General features: G+C 36.1%; 1 pseudogene across 1 annotated transcript; it reads right to left on the reverse strand.

Moving 5' to 3' along the window:
* Positions 1-281: 281 nt before the first annotated feature.
* On the reverse strand, positions 282-4,808 carry LOC147641948 (PHD finger protein ALFIN-LIKE 2-like; annotated as a pseudogene). Its single transcript, XR_015266484.1, has 5 exons — positions 4,585-4,808; positions 4,440-4,472; positions 3,699-3,921; positions 1,322-1,453; positions 282-867 (listed from the first exon to the last, which is right to left on the reverse strand). The product of XR_015266484.1 is annotated as a PHD finger protein ALFIN-LIKE 2-like (transcript).
* Between the last annotated feature and the right edge of the window lie 17,179 nt (positions 4,809-21,987).

The raw sequence follows: 21,987 nt of genomic DNA on the forward strand, positions 1-21,987 counted from the left end.
TGCTAAACCAAACCTGCCTTGGTTAAAGAGAGATTTACTTCAATCCCTGGGTCATTAAGAGAGCTGACACTGGAGTGCTATTGTTACATCTAACTTGTTCAGAACTACCAGGCAACAAAATAAGCTACTTGTGAGCTCTCTTCTTCAAAAACCTCAGCAAAGCAAGACGAGCAACGAGAACTTGACTGAGTCTTCCCACCAAAATGTTCTTCTCTGATCGACGCTGCCAATGAATCGACAGCACGGATACATTTACTGTATAGCCGATATCAACATCCATAAGACCTAAAAAAACCTTCCAACTTTTTGTACTTCAAGCATCAAATTTTCAAAGCTCCACTCAGTAGAGGTTCCATATAAACAAAGGAGAACATTGAGAAAAATTGAGGTTAATATCCTGTGTTAGATATCCCCAATCCTAAACGCTAATACACACTGAAATGGCTTGCAGCCTTACAAGTTCATACTATCTTCTGAAGTGCCTTGTAATGCAGACAGTTTGCAAAACCCAGTGGCTCATCAACACACTATCCACATTAGCAAGTAATGACAACCTGCTACAGATAGAATACCACACTAAAGATTAATCAAAGAGAATAACTCACATAGTGTTCCTTCATTACGGGCACGTTCGCTGCTTGTTGATGCAAGGGGGGCACTTGTATTGTTTTATATGTTCAGCTTTTGCAGGGTCATCTTCACACATTTACCATGGAACCACTTCTCACAAACATCACATGCAATCCAGAATTCTGCTCCTGAATAGAGACCTCCGCATATGCCACAAAAGGTCTCATTCTCTTCCTTGTCATCCTGATAGCTCTCATCTTCCTCCTTGGGCCGGGAAGCTTGCATTGCAGGCTTGTCCTGCCAAACATGAATATATCTTGCCTAATCGTCTAATTTAATACAGAGGCATAATGTACACATACAACATAATTTAATGCAGAGGCATAATGTACACATACAACAGCTTTCAGTATGGCGCTATTGAACAATCACTACACGAAAACGAAAGCCTTACGTGGTGTAGCTACACTTGTGGAACAGCTTATGCCAAAAAAGTAGAAAAAAACCCTTTCTCCTCATTCTCTTTTCAGGTATTACTGTGTGTTAAAACAAAAATGAGGACAATGCCTGCTTTAATCTCTTCCCATTGAATCAAGGGTTGGCTATGTGGAAGGACCTTGCCTCTTCAACATATAAATTCCTTGTCTAGACTAAACACAGAAACTTCCAACAAAATATAAACGTTCATACCACAGAAATGTTTAATTTTAGCAAGCTTGCTTTCCAACAAATGAACCCAAACAAAATTTACCTTTTTAATCATGCCTGATTTGGCCTTGTTATTGCCATTAGTGGTTGTAGGTTTCTCTTTCATAGACTTTCTCCCACTCACCACCTCGTACACAGTTGGAAGTTTGTTGAGATCATGCCAAACAACCGTTTCCTGCACATTCGCACAGGATTTCAAAATGTAAGCCTACAGGTGCCATTGTCACCATTAGCTTGGGACAACACATTATTCTGTGCAAAAGCACATGTGCTATCTAACACAATTTCATCCAAGGGAGCCACTTATGTGTGTCTTCTCAATATAAACTAACATTCTTGCTCTTCCATTTGAGAGAGAGAGAGAGAGAGAGAGAGAGAGAGAGAATTAAGAGCCTATGTTGGATACCAACACTTGTAGAAAATAAGGGACATAAATTACCATCACATTACAAAAGCACTTCCAGAAGATGATTTGATGCACTGAGAAAATTTGAGTATGCCTCAAAACTTGGATGAAGAGAACGAGGATGGTGGGACTGTCATGTTTTATATAACTCAAACTGATAAATTTTAAGGGGAATTTCCACACTAACAAACCCATGAAGATTTTAGATACACTCGATGAAAACACAGTGATGAGTCCAACCTATATTTAATTGTAAGGCCCATTGGTTGCTTTTGGGCCTTTTGGGGTACCTCGATACATGAGGACAAGCATACTCTGCCCTCCCTTTTGTTAATTTGCCTTGAGAGCAGAGTCGCATTTTTTGAAATTTGGCCTCTTTGCTGCACAACTCTTACTGACATCCTCTTTGCTACACAACTCTTACTTCCATCATCTTTGCTACACAACTCACTTCCATCCTCTCTGCTACACAACTCTTACTTGCATCAACGCAGTAGGCACAGTAAACATGGCCACCTCCCGTGCCACTACAGTCCTTTTGACGATGTGCTTATTTTGTGGGAAGATAACACAAGGGAGAACTGTGCCACATGGCAGAATTCCAAGCCCATCATGACTAGGGAAATTGGTGGAACATAGTGCATGCCTTGAAAATGTCATCAAAACACCTTTTCCCCCTCCACCCAAATGGCACGCTACTTACCTGAGGGAAAATGAGCTCAAGTTCTTCGCATAATTTTATTTCCTGCGTAAAGATGATTGCAGGCTCTTCCACAAATCACATGATGACATCTCGAGAAGAAATGCTACTCACCTGTAAGAAAATGAGCTCAAATTCATCGCATAATTTTATTTCCTGTGTAAAGATGATTGGAGGCTCTTCCTCAAATCACATAACGACATCTAGAAAAGAAATCCAGGAATATGCCGTATACAAGGGACCATGCTTCCAACCCCTTCCTCTGGGCCGAGCTACAATTGAAAACATGAATTAGCATTGATCCATTTCAATAGCAGCGCACGCCCACCTTGACCTTCAAGCTTACCATTAAAATAAAAAACAACAGCAGCCTGGACATCAAAAATAAATGCCACTGGACTTGTCCCACCTGCAGAAATATCGCTACACCTGTAAAGAATTTCACAGCATAAAGGGCTCACCCTGCAAGGATGCTATATACCAAGTATGGATGTCTAAGATAGGCAAGGCGCTCACTCACTTCGACCAAGCAACTCTCTTCCACTTTGTCCCACAGCTTGTCCATGGCTAAGAAAAATGTATAAAGTTCAGACAAGGAATGACCATCTTATCTCCTCTCTCTACTAGCGTTTCCTGGATTCTCCCACATCTCTTTCTTTTACTATACTAGCTTCTCCTGATTTCTCTGTCATTCTTGTTTCTCTAACTCATTTCTCTCTACACATGGGTCATGGATGTGAAGGTTTAATATATATCCCTTCATAAGGTCAGAAAAAATCTGAACTTACAAATTAGATGATGAGAGAGACAAAGAGAAATAAAGTAACAATTAACAAAGAGAAGGAGACTCAAACAAACAAATCAAAAGAAAAAACATTAAAGCATAAAAGAAAATTTTTGGTTGAAAAAATAATAACATTAAAACCAAAACATTCTAAACAATTACTCATAAAGGCATGATTGAGACTACTATCTATGTGAAGGTTTAATGCTTGCCTTCAATAGCTTTCCAAAAACATAATTAACACCACAGGCACTATCTTAATGTGCTACGTACATGTTAAGGTGTTTCATGCTAGAAATATGATTTTTTTACCATCTGCTTCCTTCGTTCTTAATGTACCTTGCTTGTTGTCATTCTTAATGTACTAACCCAAATCAATTCAAAATCCCCTGAACTCTTTCAGTGCCTTATTGATTAAGGCTATTAATCCTTTTTTTGTGTCCATTTACTTCGGAGTGCATTTGGTATACATTGCAAACATCTAAGCATATTGATAACTATATCTAGAAAGAAAAAGCAAAAACACAGACCGTTCCTGTTTGTTGAAACGAGCACAGTAGTAGAAAGCGACAGCATAGAGCCAAGAATCACTGTGGACCGCAATCAACGAGACCCAATCTCTATGCTCCATCCCATCTCTGGCAAAGTTGATGCCGGGAGCGGGCTCTGGAAGCTCTGGCGGCACCTCCTCTGCTGGGAGTGTGACTTCCCAGATTCCCTTTGGATAGCCATACAGGCACAAATTTTCCTTTTCTGTAAGAACGAGGCTTTGATGTGACCACTCTGATTTCACTTGTAAAAAAACATCATTTTTAACTCAACAAGAGGTAGTTTGTGACTATGCTCTTTTCTTTCTCAAACCATGTTATTCCTTAAGAATGTTTGAACTGATTCCCCCTTTTTTTTTTCCTTTTTTTTTTTGGGGGTGGGGGGGTGGGGGGGGGGGGGGGGGGGGGGGGGGGGCATTGTTGATAAGGCGTAGAGAACATCTACCTAGGGCAGAATCTCGACGCCCCCACCCACACGCACCTTGTGGGCATGAAGTTGCAGGCGTAGCCAGCTTGGGTCTGAACAGGAGCTCTGACCTGTCAAGACTGTATGTGAGTATCTGCGTGTGCGCACGTGCCTTTGTGTATGAGAGAGGGAGAGACTCTGGATTGTCAAGACTCCATATGTGAGTGCGTGAGTGCACGCGCTTATGTGTATGTGTGTGTGTGTGTAGAAAAAAGAGAGAAGGAGAGAACAACGACAAAGGGCGACTCAATGCATACCTGGATCGCACCGGTTGTAGAAATCTCGAACTTCTGCAGAGGAAGAAAGAAAAGAGGAGGAAGAGAACCGCAAAAGGAAGAATGATGAGCAGGAAATGTATGAAATGAAATTGTGCAGGCAAAAAAAGAGCAGAGAGGAACTCACCGGCGGTGAGGGCTTTGATCAAACCTGCGCGGCGGCCTTGATAATCTTCAAAAACCTCTTCCACTGAGTTGGGCATTGTTGAAGCCCCCATATCTGCATAAGGACGGAGAAACCGAGAAGCCCGATTCCGGCTGTCTGTATATATGTGAGCGCGCGCCCCCCCTCCCCCGCGCGCGCGCGTGTGAGAGAGAGAGAGAGAGAGGTTCTTGCCTAAACGTTCCTCTGCAATAGCTTGGTTTTGTGTAATGAGCAGATTTTATTACATTATTTTTCCTTCAAAATTACTCTTAAAAAAAACCTTACTCCGTTTTTATTTAATTAAATACACCAAAAGATTTTGGAAATTACCTTCAAAATTTTATCATGTAATGCATTTTTTTGGGAAAGTAAACTCATTCGTTTGGGCTAGACCACAAGAGCGAATGCATTTTGATAAAAGGTGTTTGCAATTCTATCACGCATTTAGTTTGAACTCTTGACCTCTTTTTGGGAAAGCAAACTCATTCGTTTGGGGTAGTAAACTCATTCAAGAATAGTATGAACTCATGACCTCTTTTTGGGACAGTAAACTCATTCGTTTGGGCTAGACTGCAAGAGCCAATGCGTTTGGATAAAAGGTGGTTGCAATTCTACCACGCTCCGGGGACCATGGGTAGGCACTCTCTTGATTCAAGTCTAGTATGAACTCATGACCTCTTTTTGGGAAAGTAAACTCAACCGTTTGGGCTAGACTACAAGAGCCAATTATTTTCGATACAAGGTGGTTGCAATTATACCACGCACTAGGGACCATGGCTAGGCACTCTCTTGATTCAAGTCTAGTAATCCAACATCGAACTCATGACCTCTTTTTGGGAAAGTAAACTCATTCATGCAATACATCAAGAGACCCTCTTAAGGCACTCTCTTGATTCAAGTCTGGTAATCCAAGATCAAACTCATGACCTCTTTTTGGGAAAGTAAACTCAGTCATGCAATACATTGAGAGACACTCTTAAGCCAGTTAAAGCACACACTATACCGGACCTCCCATTAGAGATCACCACTTGTCAATTACTTCAAAAAGCTTCTCGGCACTACCTAGTTGATGCCCCAAAATGGGGCGTCATGCGCCACTTTTTGCATTTTTGACCCCTTTAACCTAGAGTGGGGCTCCCACGTATTTGATGTGGAGCTAGGGCTATCTTGGCAATGTAACCGAGTCCTTCCCATTTCGTGGTTGTCTCACTCTCAAGTAATGCATTTTCAAGCTTGCTCTGCCAAGGATGATCGATGCCCTCTCTTAGTGCCTTGTCACCGCCTCTCATGGTAGCCCTTTGCCTCGATCTCATTTTATCACAAATTGTCTCGCAAAGTATCACAAATTAAGCTCATAAGAAGCATTTGGGCATTGAGGCAAAGCATGAATACGTTCATTATTCTACTGCAACTTGCCGATGCATAGGCAGTTGAAGCATTAGCAACACTTTGTGAGCAACTGAGGTAGAGCGTGTATCAAGTTTTTTCCCTTCCTCCATTTGTGTGTACTTAAGGATGGCTTTGATCATAAGAAATGTCAATCAAGTAGCTCGATGAAGGGAGTCTATGTGTCTCGACAATCCAATATTGCTAGTTTGGCATTTCTAACATATATATAGTTGGGATAATACTACTTCAAAAAAAATCTACAATTACTTTTTATTTATTTGTTGCCATGACATCGAGGAGCCAAAGAAAAAAACGTGGCATTCGGGGGCACTAAATTGTCTTCTATTTGCTCTTTACATCATAAGTCTTGGAAAGGGCTTTAGTGTGCAGCCTTTTAGTGTAGTTGTCTTCTGAAGCACCATTGTTGGGTGCCTATCCCCGCCTCTCCACCCTCCCATGTCTTGTAGTGACAAGTGAAATTTCTTCTTTTTGGCCTACCAAGAACTATGCATTTGGGGTGTTTTCTCTTTTTCTTAGGCAAAACCATCATCACTTTTGAAGGGCTTTTAATAGTAAATCTTATGATGGGTATGACATTCAAATTTTGCATCATTTTTTCATACACTAGTCTCTCTCTCTGTATGTCAAATCGTATCTCTCTCAGGGGGTTCACCTAAAAATATGTAAGTATACCATGTAAGTTCAAATGAAGGGGGTTTTTAATTCAAAATTTTAAGATAAATTTACAGAAATACATTTACAAAAGGGGTTTTTTTAATCGATTTTGAAAAAAAAAACCGTAAGTCCATAAAGAAAAAGGGGTCATTTTAAAAATTCATGAAAATTTTACAAAGTAAGGGGTTTTTTTAATACCCCTTGAATGCAAGTGATACATAAGCATAAGGTTTCTTAGTAGTGCACCTCCCGACATCTCTCTCTCTCTCCTTGATGTTATTAGTTTAGGTGGGCTATGTTTGAGGTGATTACTTTTTCTTGATTCTCTTTCTTGATTCTCTAAAGAAAAGTCATGATAGGATTTCCTTCAAAATCTTATCTAGGTAGGTCTCTTAAGTTCTCTTGAGTTTAGGCAAGGTTTTTTTTTAGGCTTACAACTTTTAGTGCCTTCAATATCCTATATTCATCACTTTTTTTTACTTGAATTGTCCATGTGTTGAAAGAGAGAGAGAGTGTGTGTGTGTGTGTGGGTTGTTTTAAAGTTGAGGCAGTGCATTTTGAACGTGACGTCATAATGTTATGCTTCAATTATTATTTGTTGCATCTTGTTTCATGAAGTTGATTAATGTTTATCTATTGAATCACGCAACCACTTCTCTCATACCATCAGCCCTGTGTCTACCTACTCCATGCCTAAAGAAGGCTCTGCAAGCTTGCTATGTGAATTTTCAAGGCCTTGAGTTGACCAAATACCTAAATAGCCATATTCTTTTGCAAACGAAGGCAAGTGACTTTCGAGAATGTGCTATTGAAAAGAGAGAAAAGAAGTAGATGATCACATTTAGAATTAAAAGTTATATAATTTTGTTGAGTAGAAAGTTTACCCTGTAGGGATATTGCTTTGACTTGTCCATGCATTTGTCATTGCTCTGCCAAAGTTAATAAGGGCTTGCTTTAGTGCATCATTGTATTCTTCTTTTCAGACTTGTCACAATATGCAAACATTTTATCTAGTGCTCTCGACACTTCTACCTTTTGGTCCTTACAAGTCATTTGTTTGCATGACACTTGAGTGCATTTGTAAAGTTTTCCATGCTCCATATTTGATAGTAAATGATCCTACCTTCTTATCAATTTTGCTTCATTTCCCTTTGAGAGACAGGAATTGTTGTGCTTTCACTCCACCAATTGATGGTTTTGAAGGAGCTTCATTTGGAGCACTTGATTACTTTGGGTCTACAATAATTTTCACATTGCCTCTCTCCAAGAGCAATGACCTTTTACTTGCATCTTAACGGCTTGTGGTAGCATACAAATGGCTACAACAGCAAGTTTGTGACAAGATTGCTTGATATGGGTTGTTTGGAAATAATATGGTGGATGATATTACTCTGGTAGTAAGTGCTCAAAATTGTTCACTCTTGCATAAGCACAATATAATCGTGACTAAATTTCTTTTTAGGATGTTTGCACTATTTGGAATATATGCTCTAAATCCAAGGCTAGCAAGTACTAAATATTGTAAATAAATGCAATTTGAGGGCATCTATGATGAGATTGGTTGTTGGGTGATGTTATTTTGTTGGTCATGATCTTGGTATGACTATCAATAGCAACCCTTTTGCATTATGTGTGCTTTGGAAGAAGGAGCTCCCTTTTCAAAATGGTGTGTCCTTGTTACAAGATCTATTTGAACATGTTTGGATGTATGAACCTTCTTTTAAGATAGTTCATGTTTGCTTTCTTCTTAAAAGCCATGGCACCATAGGAGGAGCAAGCTGACAAAGGGGATCAAATCCATAAAAAGATTGGTAGATAGGGTTTGTCAAAACATTAAGTTGTGCTTGGAGATGTGATGGTAGATATATTTACCAAGTGTGGCACTCTTGCTAAACCCTATATTGTTTCAAACAATGCAACAAGAGGACCTTGCTCTAGATGAGGTGACAATTGTCAATAGAGAATTCTCTTAATCAACTAGTGTTCTAATGCTCTTACAAAAGACCCAATTGGTGTTGGAACTGAAAACGATGGCCGGTCTTGAAAAATTATATGATTACATGGGAAAATTAGAAAATTGATACATGATGGGGTTTGTGATTTTCTAAAGGATTGGTAGAGAATTCTTTTGCGTCCTGAAGACTCTGAAGCTTGCCGGCATTTAGATTGGTTAACATCTCTCCCTTCCTATTTCTGATGCCGTCCTTGGCATTAGCTACATGTGAAAGCACCTCTGGTGGAAGCTTGGGATCGATGATGAGTCTTGTCAACAAAATTGGCATCATATCGAGCAACCAGGCTAGGTGTATGCCTTGTGAAATGAAGCTCTTCATGTGTATCCCAGAATCTTGTGTTGAACATATCCTCAAAGGTAACTAAATAGTTACCTGCTGGGAAGTACTTCATTTTGTTATAGTAGTGGTAGATTTGTTGAAGCTATGGGCCTTATGATAAGTTATATACTTGTCTCATCGAAGTGCATTCGAGTGCCTAATAGTTTTTAAGTTTGGTGTGAGGAGTAGTATCAGCTTTAAAAATCTGCAAGTGGCCACCATCACCGAATCTGGAATTAGATTCCAGGCTTCAAACAGATTTATCATAGCTCCTTGAAAATCTGAGTGTTTGATACTCCTCTACCAGAAGAATGGAAAATTGCAGGAGATGCAGTTATCCTTTGCGTGAAGCTTCTCCCATTGCTCCCAAGTCCATCTTCTCTCCATAGGGTAGAATAGTGGATTGGTGTGTACTTTACTTGGGGATCACTTGTAAATGTAGTACAATGCTTCTTTTTCTAAATACATGTGCCTCCAGGAAGACTGGTGTTGAAGTATTTATTGTAGCTCTGCAATTACAATTCAGATTTCTAAGAAATCTATCAAATATTGAGCTACAAATCCATATTCTTTAAATCTAACCCAAGCCTAGCTGAATCCTTCCTGCCGTAATCTGCTCTTTGGGATTTGTCGCGATGCAGTGAAATATGCCGTATGGATATATTTTAAATTTTTATTTATTGGGCCAACTTGTATACGAAATTAGGCTGATCTTTTTAGGTCTTTCGCGAAGGAGAAATGGATCATTAGGTAGATTCTAGTTCTCACCATGCTTTGCTTTTAGCTTTAAGATCCGTCTCTCCTTCTTGTCAATGTGGTTATCCACAAATAGTTCATGTAACTGCTGGATCCTCTCTTCCACTTGTGTATCCAGGTTTAATGGGGAATTCTTTACAGAAGAGATTGTACTGTTGTTGTGCCATTTCCCTGTTTTGATCACCTAGCAGCTCTTTCAAGGCCACCTGGTCATTCTGTTTTGCCGAATGTTAAGGGCTATATTGTAATGGACTTTGGAACTCTGACCATTCTAGAACGTTTTGTTGGGTGGTGGTTGCTTTTTTTTGGTGGACCACCTTTGTAGGGGTTTCCCCCTCTTTATTTGGAAGGACATAGCTACCTTTAACAAAAATTGTGGAATGGCTTTCCCTGCACGATTGTGAATTGCCTCCTAGCCCAGTTTTATCGATGGGTGTTCTGTGGTCAAGCATATCAAAGAGTCTTGGTGTCAGGTTAGGATCCACCATGAGATGCTATAGAAGTTTGAACATTTTCTTTTCTGCCACGTTTTGACCAATTAGGAGAGCGGCTAGGTTTGACCCATGCTCGTCTCAATGTTGAGGTGAGTGTTGACTTCCTGGTACCATTGAGCATTGAGTTATGCCCGTTCTTGCTCTTTCAATATCTCTATTATAGTATGAAGATCCTCAAAGAGTTGGGTGTCCTCATGCAGCTTCTTTGAGGTCCAGAGCTTTGAGTTCCTTGCCTCTTCATGCAACTCTGTGAACCAATTTCCACACTTTTCTGAAACCCCATAAATAAACACCCAATTCTCTTATGATAGAGAGAACGACTTTAGCAATTGAAAAGCAATAAGTCTTCAGTGCGAGTACCCTCAAAACAAAGTACGGTCCAGACTGAAAGAGGGGAAACTAATACACGGGCACTTTGGCGGGTCCGACAAAATCAAGATGAACTTTTCTTACGAGTGCCACATTAATAAATCGCTCGAATATTTACAAGAGAAAAACAAGGAGCTGCAGCAAAAACGCACCTCTCAAAGGCTTTTGTTCACAGACAGGATTTCTCCTCTTTCAGCTCTCGGTTTTCCTTCTTCAAGTCTTCTCTATGTTGAAGCTCTTTCTGAAGTTGGTCCTTCAAGTATCTGACTGTGGAGAGACATTCTTGTAGATCTTGCTTGAGGTTACTCTTGGCCATTGATGCTTCAAGCTTCAAGGACTTGTCAGGCTAGTTGTCACTGTCCTTTTTCATGTCTGCTAGATTCTTAGCACTTTCGCCCCATTTTCCCTTCTTTAGTGGAGCTGGGGTTTCCTCTATCGTTTGTTGGGTGGCCATTAACTCTTGGGTAGTCTTTTCTAGGCTTGTACTTATGTCCTCTTCTCTTTTATTAGATCTCTTACACTCCTCTTCGATAGCGGTTAGACTAGAATCAGTGGAGTTTTAATAATTAAATTGAAATAATAAGAATACGCTTAAAATTCGAGGAGTTAAATAAAACCCTGAAGAATTTCTGAAATGATTAGATCAACGACTGTGCTGCCTGATTTGGGTTAGGAAAAAAGTGTTAATTTCTTTAACAAATTAAGTCAGTGATAGTTTTCCTTCTATCTGGTTTAATCAGGTGAAGGATAGTTTTCCTTCTATCTGGTTTAATCAGGTGAAGGATAGGTTAGTCTCTTGACCTGTTAGAAAATTCGTTAAGAAAATCAAAAAGGTGGAATCGTCCCCATTTTCTGGGCAAGGGAAATTTTCCCGGTTTCGGCACTTACCCACCCAATATGGAATTGCCTTTCTCACAGATTCAGCTATCTTTAAAACAATAATTTAATGAAACTATACTATCACTAGTCATAATCCTCCAAAATATCCTGTTAAATCTTAATTTCTAATTTTTCCTTCATCGGTGTACCTATGGCATCATTGGCAACCAGAACGCTCACCACCTGTCCACTCACAGGGGCCTTTTCGATAGTTCCTAGCTCATAGTACCCGGCAATATAATCACTTATAAAAATCAAAATGGAATCTCGGTTGAAGATTCAGCAAGATCAACCAATAGATCCATATAAAAGAGCCATGGACTCATCCATTGAGGACCAACAAGGTCTATCAACCAGATCCATGCCCGAATTCAGAAAACAACTCTTACTCCTTGTTCCAATATCTTCCACAACGTGAGTGTAGGTATCTTCGGCGACCTAGAGCTCGAGCACCGTATGGTCAGCACCCTCTAGGATCCTTCGCAGGTCACCTAGCACTTCACTCATAGGCCATTTCCTTGGTCCCTCATCCACCGGCCGACCTTGCTACGTGAGATGTCCTCCATTGACTCTCCGTCCAGCTGTTGCAACTTTATGAGTTAGATCTCCCCATGACCTCATTCACAAGACGGTCAAAATGTTTCCCCAGCATTCTTGACATAAAATAGTCATTTAAAAGCAGGTCATAAATACAGTTTCTATAACGAACTTTCATCTTTCCACATTGTTCCACATCAATCCTCATTTATTTCATATGTATTCCCATTCTCATCACATCATTTTCCATCTTATCACATCTTTCCTCATTTATCCGCATCAGATCTCATCCACTCGCATCTACCCATATCCACATCTCATCACATCATATTCATTCACATCACATATCATCCATTCACATCTATCCCAATTTACATCACATCTCATTCACTCACATCCCGATTCACATGACATCACATCTCATTCATTCACGTCCCGATTCACATCACATCACATCTATTCACGTCCATCACATCCATTTACATCCATCACATCACATTCATTCATTCATATCCACCATATTCATTCTCATAACCATCCCATCACATACATTCTATCCACATTATATCACATCACTTCTATCCACATCATATCTCATTCATACATATCTCATCTCATACATTATATCACATACACTTCTATCCACATCATATCTCATTCATACATATCTCATCTCATTCATCCACATCCATCCAATTGCTTACCAGTACGGCTACTCACATCTATCCATACATTCATATCTATCACTTCACATCCACATATATTCATATCACATCACATCTCTTTACATCACATCACATCTTTAACATACACATCCACATCCATTCTTTCACATACATCCACATCCATTCTTTCACATACTCATTCATATCCATTCTTCACATATACATCCATATCCATTCTTCACATACACATTCACATCTATTTTCACGTACACATCCATATCCATTCTTCACATACACATTCACATCCATTCTTCACATACACATTCACATCCATTCTTTCATTCACATCTATCCTAATTCACATGTCGTCACATCTCATTTATTCACATCACATTACATCTCATTCATTCACATCCCGATTCACATCACATTACATCTCATCCATTCATTCACATCTATCTGATTCACATCGCATCTCATCACATCTATTCACATCACATCTCATTTTTATGCAAGTTTTCAGTTTGATTTTCTTTTGAATACAAGGAGTATTTCTTGAATCAGTATCCCCAAAACTTCTTGATCGGAATTCTGAATTTCATACCAGAATTCCTCAAATTCTATAACCTTGATCCACAGATCAATTCGAAGGGTCTCAAACTTAGTTTCAGATTTGGCGGGAGGTTTGAGTGTATTTTTCTAAACTGGTCACACCTTCTTTCCTCGAAACTGATGACGAAAGAGTTTGGTCTTGGTCAAAGTCTGATTCAAGGTTCAAGGTTGGATAAGATTTTTCCTTATCTATCTTTCTCGAAAAGGTTTGATAATTCAGTTACTATTTTACTGAATTTCTTTCTTTGAATATTCACTTAACTGATTTCTAAATTAGTTAAGTTACGAATTCTAATGAGGAATAGACTAATCATTTAGCTGAATATTTCGATCTCGGTAGATTTCCTGAATTCTCTTTTTACAATCCGTGTGAATATAAAATGATAAAAAATTCTCTCTTAGAGTACTTAATTATTCATTTATCAAATACTCAAAAAATTTAAACATAGAATTTAAGAAACTTCTAATTTTGATATAAAATTTCTTTATGCATCTATTTATGCATAAAAATCAACTTCAATGGGAACAACACTTTTATTAAAAAAATCCTTTTATATATCTATTTATGCATAAAATCAATTTTAATAGGAATTATGCATAAAATCAATTTCAATAGGAATAACACTTTTAAAATAAAAAGAATTTCTTTATGCATCAATTTATGCATAAAAATCAAAATTTATAAGAATAACGCTTTTATAATTAAAAAATTCCTTTATGCATCTTTCTATGCATAAAAAATAAATTTAACAAGAATAACGCTTTTGTAATTTAAAAAATTTCTTTATGCATCTTTTTATGCATAAAAATCAAATTTAACGAGAATAACACTTTTAAAGTAAAAAATTCCTTTATTCATCTTTCTATGCATGAAAATCAAATTTAACGAGAATAACACTTTTGTAATTAAAAAAATTCCTTTATGCATAAAAATCAAATTTAACGAGAATAACACTTTTGTAATAAAAAATTTTCCTTTATGCATCTTTTTATGCAAAAAAAGCAAATTTAATGAGAATAACACTTTTGTAATAAAAAAATTTCCTTTATGCATCTTTCTATACATAAATATTAAATTTAACAAGAACAACACTTTTGTAATAAAAAAGTTTCCTTTATGCATCTTTCTATGCATAAAAATTAAATTTAACGAGAATAACACTTTTGTAATAAAAAATTTCCTTTATGCATCTTTCTATGCATAAAAATCAAATTTAACGAGAATAACACTTTTGTAATTAAAAAAAATTCCTTTATGCATCTTTCTATGCATAAATATCAAATTTAAGGAGAGTAACACTTTTGTAATAAAAGAAATTCCTTTATGCATCTTTCTATGCATAAAAATCAAATTTAATGAGAATAACACTTTTATAATAATAAAAATTCCTTTATGCATCTTTTTATGCATAAAAAGTAAAACAAATTCCTTTATGCATCTTTTCTATGCATAAAAATCAAATTTAATAAGAATAACACTTTTGTAATTTAAAAAAATTTCTTTATGCATCTTTCTATGCATAAAAACCAAATTTAATGAGAATAACACTTTTGTAATAAAAAAATTTCCTTTATGCATCTCTCTATGCATAAAAATCAAATTTAATAAGAATATCAGTGATATCCATGCATATTTATAGGTGAATATGTACATGGAGTAATTAGAATATTTCTTTTAGATGCAAAAATGGTGGAAATTACTCTTTTGGAATAACATAAAAACAAACTTTCTTTTCCACAAAAATTCTAGAAAATTTTACTATAACCTCCTTTGTATGATTGACCATTTCTCATTTTTTTCATTCTTTATTTAACTTAATATAACCTAAATTAGATTTATAGAACTCTAATCTACATATTTTTCTAAATTCAAGAGAGTAAACAATAAGACGAGTTTAATTAGTCACTTAGTTAATCTTTCTAGGATTAAGAAGGGTTGGAATGTAAAGACGAGAAGGGGGTGGCCTTTTTAACAAAGGCATAGCAAATGTTGAATTTAATTTAACATTTGCAAAAAATAAAAATTAAGAAAACCATAGATTTTTCATTAAACAAGTAAGAAAATTAGCTTACATGGAGCTTGTAAGCTCTCCTTTGGCTTGAGGGATTGAGTGTTGAAGCAAGAGTGGCCACCAATTCAGTTTGGAGAGGATTAGACCAAAAACAATTGAATTTTTAAAAATTTCAATGTAGATGGCTCAGGGCAGGAGTAGAGTAACAGTGCATAAACACTATTAAGCTTTTACAAAGGGGGAGGCTTCTATTTATAAGAAAAAGTGAGCCTCCAACCAAGCAAACTAATTCTAGAATTTTCCAGATCAGTTTGGTCAATTTTTGACCATTTTTGGGTCAGTTCAGCTTACTTTTTGGATCTAGTTTTGAAACAGGAGAGATGAGAGATGAAAATGTCTCATTTTATTGATTAAAAATTGGGGGTAATAATGAGAAAAAGGTGCCTATTTCATGAGGGGAGATCCCCACACTGAGGAACCTTAATTGGACCATAATCCAAAATTTTTAGAAAATCTGGACCCTTAGACTAAGGTCCTTTATACCTATTTTTAATTAATTCCAATTGCACATTGGAAAGTTCTTTTTGAATTTCTATTTCACGGGAAACCGTTTTAGACACTAGGAGGATTTTTATATCCAAAAATATCTCAATTTTGAATTACCTCCCTCTAGACATTTTCTCTCTCCAGGCTAAAACAGGGTAAAATAGGATCTTTCTTTTATTTTAGAAAGGGGAATAATTATAAGATCAGAAGGGAAGGTTCTTATACCTGCACACCTCAAAAGCTAGAGGGAGGATTCTTACATCCTACCCCACTTAAAAAACGTGAGATGTCCTCATCTCACAAATTAGAAGACAACTCTTTCCCTTAAGATCCAACTGATTCTGGGGTTCCTTATAGTATGGTGAACCCAAATGAATCTTGGGATAGAGATCCCTTATATAGATCTCATTCATCAAATAACAATTCATTTAGATCATATCATTCATATCCTTAACACAATAATGGTCCATTAGACCAAAATTTCCATCTGAACATTCCATGGGAAATGCACGGAGGTATTAGAGCGAATTGGCTAAAACCTTTTATTCCAAAAGAGTAATTCCCACCATTTTTGCATCTAAAAGAAATATTCTAATTACTCCATGTACATATTCACCTATGAATATGCATTGATATCACTGATATTAATTTTTCTATTATAATAGTGTTATTCTCATTAAATTTGATTTTTATGCATAGAAAGATGCATAAAATATTTTTTTTAATTATAAAGTATTATTCTCATTAAATTTAATTTCTATGCATAAAAAGATGTATAATGGAAATTTTTTTATTATAAAAGTATTATTTTCATTAAATTTAATTTTTATGCATAGAAAGATGCATAAAGGATTTTTTTATTATAAAAGTTTTATTATCATTAAATTTAATTTTTATGCATAGAAAGATGCATAAAGGAATTTCTTTTATTACAAAAGTGTTATTCTTAATAAAATTGATTTTTATGCATAGAAAGATGCATAAAGGAAATTTTTTTATTACAAAACTGTTATTCTTATTAAAATTGATTTTTATGCATAGAAAGATGCATAAAGGAGTTTTTTTTATTATAAAAGTGTTATTCTTATTAAATTTGATTTTTATGCATAAATAGATGCATAAAGAAATTCTTTTTATTTTAAAAGTGTTATTCCTATTAAATTTGATTTTATGCATAAATAGATGCATAAAAGGATTTTCTTTTATATAAAAGTGTTATTCCCATTGAAGTTGATTTTTATGCATAAACAGATGTATAAAGAAAATTTTATATCAAAATTAGAATTCTCTTAAATTCTATGTTTGAATTCTATGAGAAATTGATAAATGAATAATTAAATACTATAAGAGAGAAATTTCTATCATTTTATATTCACACGGATTGTAAAAAGAAAATTCAAGAAATCTAACAAGATGGAAATATTCAGATAAATGATTAATTTATTCCTCATTGGAATTTGTAACTAATTTAGAAATCAGTTAAGTGAATATTCAAAGAAAGAAATTCAGTAAAAGAGTAACCGAATTATCAAACCTTTTCAAGAAAGATAGTTCAGGAAAAATCTTATCCGACTCGAACCTTGAATTAGACTATGACCAAGACCAAACTCTTTCGTCAGTTTCGAGGAAAGAAGATGTGACCAGCTTAGAAAAATACACTCAAAACTTTCGCCAAATCTGAGACTAAGTTTGAGACCATTCGAATTGATCTGTGGATCAAGGTTATAGAATTCAAGCAATTCTGGTATGAAATTCTGAATTCCGATCAAGAAGTTTTGGGGATACTGATTCAAGAAATACTCCTTGTATTCAAAATAAAATCGTATATGGCGTTCTTGTGGGCCTCCACTGTTTGTTTCAATTGGTTTGCATGGAGGGGTGATTCGTGGGTTACTTACGCCTGGCAAACATGTGCGTGGCTATTATTTGAATACTTGTGAGTTGTCTATATCTCAAGACGACGTTGGGATTAATTGACTTCTTCAATTAATTGTTTAACTAACGTGGGCAATGTTTATGAGTATAGCCAACGAGAAGTGCGAGGCTACCGATTGAGGTGTCGCACTGCATGAGGTGTGCAAGGGTATCGATTGAGGTGTCTCACTATACGAGGGTACCGATTGAGGTGTTGTATGGCTGGTGGATTGAGCGGTGGTGTGAAGATGATGATCATTTTTCTTTTGTGAATCATGTATTAGAATTTTATGTCATCTCATGTTGATGGCTTATTTTGTGCATATTATTTCTAATTTGATGATCAATGTGACGATCACCAATTTAGGTGTCGCACAAGTTTGTCTTGTTGGTATTCCATGTCCATAAGAACCTCTGAGCCATGCCTTTGTGCCTCTGAGCCATGTTCGGACCTCTGAGTTTACCTTGCAGGTTATGACATACCTGTTGTGAGCATAATCTTGTTATCTCAACATTTTTCTTACACAATTGAGAATAGTTGTTTCCTCAGACGTGAGGATTGTTATAGGTATATATTTATCATATTTTTGATGAATTAATAATCATAGAAAAATATGCTTAATTTAATTTGTGCAGGATTCAGCTTAATGGAATGTGCGAATGTGCACAAGATTATTATATGTGAAAATATGCACAAAGTTATTTTATGTAACAAGGCCCATTAATTATATTTGGGCAAAGGTTTTTATATGTGTACAAACCTTAGGAGACTTCATATGGTTAATAATATGCAAAGCAATACCCAAAAGTGGGAAAAGCAAACCCAATTTGTACGCACATCTAATATTAGCTCCTTGGGCTATTTTTATGAAAAAAATTCTCTAAATACTCAAGTCGTAGAAGTGGAGCTACACACTTGAGAGGGGAGATTGCACCCAATCTTGTCTTCTGTGTGGTACTCTCTATCCTTTACTCTTTTACTCTTGATGGTGATGTTATTCTCATTCTCTTGCCTTGTGTTATGCTATGTTATTTATTTTTCAATTTAATTCAAGTCTTTGTTTCAATTTTGATGTAATTTGTGAGATTTTAAATTATTTTCTTCAAGAAGTATAAAAGGGTCCCGTGACACTATAGGGGTAGTGGCAGGAAATGATAATGATCCTTATATTGAGTTGTTCTCACCCATGGAGTTACAATCAATACCACTGCATAAGCTGCTAGACCACTATGTGCTCATCCAAAAAGCCATAAATGCTTCACTTGGTCTGCTGAAGATACTACAAATCCTTAAGGCAGACAATCGGTAGAACCAGACAATTACTCACCTACCCATAATTGAATGCCTTTCTTAACTTTTGCTTTCGAATACAAATACGCATACCCTCCTCTATAAAACTTTAACATATAAAAGAATCCATTGACAAACAGTTATTGGTTACAGATATCATAACTCAATTTCCATTCAGTTCCTTGTTTCTCAAAAAAATAGTCACTCTGGACTCTTTGTTGAGACCAGCTGGTCAGCAAACGAGATCTAGTAATAGATTACAGTAATCATTTCGTCCATCATACATATCTTCCACGACATACGCATGGGTGTCCTAGGCACCGTGAGCCCGTGCATCGCCTGGTCAGAACCCTCTAGGATCCTCCTTAGGTGTCCTTGCACTTCACTCAGGGACTGCTTTGTCGGCCCTCGTCCATCGTACCGGAAGCGCACCATTTTAACTGTACCGAGGAGGCTAGTCAAGACCTGGCTATGCCGCGTGAGCTGTTCTTTGAACACTCCCCTCCCCGCTAGCTGTTACAAAACCGAACTTCCCTTAGAAAAAAACATATACCAAATGCTCCCTCCAGCATTCTGGCGTAAGATAGTTCTTTAAGAAAACAGGGTTCTTATGCAAGTTTTCAATTTGATTTTCTTTTGAATACAAGGTGTATTTCTTGAATCAGTATCCCCAAAACTTCTTGATAGGTATTCTGAATTTCATACCATAATTCCTTGAATTATGTAACCTTGATCCACAAATCAATTCGAAGGGTCTCAAACTTAGTCTTAGATTTGGCAGAAGTTTTGAGTGTATTTTTCTAAACTGGTCACATCTTCTTTCCTCGAAACTGACGAAAGAGTTTGGTCTTGGTCATACTCTGATTCAAGGTTCGAGCCGGATAAGATTTTTCCTGAACTATCTTTCTCTAAAAGGTTTGATAATTCAGTTACTCTTTTATTGAATTTCTTTCTTTGAATATTCACTTAACTGATTTCTAAATTAGTTACGAATTCCAATGAGGAATAGATTAATCATTTATCTAAATATTTTGATCTCGATAGATTTCTTGAATTTTCTTTTTACAATCCGTGTGAATATAAAATGATAGAAATTTCTCTCTTAGAGTATTTAATTATTCATTTATCAATTTCTCATAGAATTCAAACACAGAATTTAAGAGAATTCTAATTTTGATATAAAATTTTCTTTGTGCATCTGTTTATGCATAAAAATTAGCTTCAATGGGAATAACTCTTTTATATAAAAGAAAATCCTTTTATGCATAAAATCAAATTTAATAGGAATAACACTTTTAGAATAAAAAGAATTTCTTTATGCATCTATTTATGCATAAAAATTAAATTTAATAAGAATAACACTTTTATAATAAAAAAATTTCCTTTATGCATCTTTCTATGCGTAAAAATCAATTTTAATAAGAATAACGATTTTGTAATAAAAAATATTCCTTTATGCATCTTTCTATGCATAAAAATCATTTTTAATAAGAATAACACTTTTGTAATTAAAAAAATCCATTTATGCATCTTTCTATGCATAGAAATCAAATTTAATGAGAATAACACTTTTGTAATAAAAAAATTCCTTTATGCATCTTTCTATGCATAAAAAATCAGGCACAGCTATTGATCTAATAATTTGAGAAATTCTTCAGGGTTTTATTTAACAACTCGAATTCTAAACGTATTCCTATTATTTCAATTTAATTATTAAAACTCCACTGATTCCAGCCTTACCCCATATGGCCCATGGGTTAGCCACCACCCAACTGCCGCTGCTGGAATTGGTAGAACCAGACAATTACTCACCCATCCATAATTGAATACCTTCTTAACTTTTGCTTTCGAATATAAATACGCATACACTCCTCTTTAAAACTTTAACATATAAAAGAATCCATTGACAAACAGTTATTGGTTACAGATATCATAACTCAAAATTTCCATCCAGTTCCTTGTTTCTCAAAAAACAGTATCACTCTGGACTCTCTGTTGAGACCAGGTGGTCAGCAACAACGAGATCTAGTAACAAATTACAATAATCATTTTGTTCATCATACATATCTTCCATGACATACGCATGGGTGTCTTAGGCACCACCCCGCGAGCCCGTGCATCGCCTGGTCATAACCCTCTAGAATGCTCCTTAGGTGTCCTTGCACTTCAGTCAAGGACAGCTTTGTCGGCCCTCGTCCATCGTACCAGAAGCGCACCATTTTAACCGTACCAAGGCTGGTCATAGGCTTTGCCGCGTGAGCTGTCCTTTGAACACTCCCCGCTTAGCTGTTTTACAACCGAACTTCCCTTAGAAAAAAACATATACCAAATGCTCCCTCCAGCATTCTGGCGTAAGACAGTTCTTTAAGAAAACAAGGTTTTTATGCAAGTTTTCAGTTTGATTTTCTTTTAAATACAAGGAGTATTTCTTGAATCAGTATCCCCAAAACTTCTTTGATCAGTATTCTGAATTTCATACCAGAATTCCTCGAATTCTGTAACCTTGATCCACACATTAACTCGAAGGGTCTAAAACTTAGTCTCAGATTTGGCAGAAGTTTTGAGTGTATTTTTCTAAACTGGTCACATCTTCTTTCCTCGAAACTGACGAAAGAGTTTGGACTTGGTCATAGTCTGATTCAAGGTTCAAGTCGGATAAGATTTTTCTTGAACTATCTTTCTCGAAAAGGTTTAATAATTCAGTTACTCTTTTCCTGATTTCTTTCTTTGAATATTCATTTAACTGATTTCTAAATTAGTTACGAATTCCAATGAGGAATAGATTAATCATTTATCTGAATATTTTGATCTGGATAGATTTCTTGAATTTTCTTTTTACAATCCATGTGAATATAAAATGATAGAAATTTCTCTCTTAGAGTATTTAATTATTCATTTATCAATTTCTCATAG

The sequence above is a fragment of the Cibotium barometz genome, chromosome 1 (genome assembly GCF_041138505.1).
Source record: "Cibotium barometz isolate CiBa-2024 chromosome 1, ASM4113850v1, whole genome shotgun sequence".
NCBI lineage: Eukaryota > Viridiplantae > Streptophyta > Polypodiopsida > Cyatheales > Cibotiaceae > Cibotium > Cibotium barometz.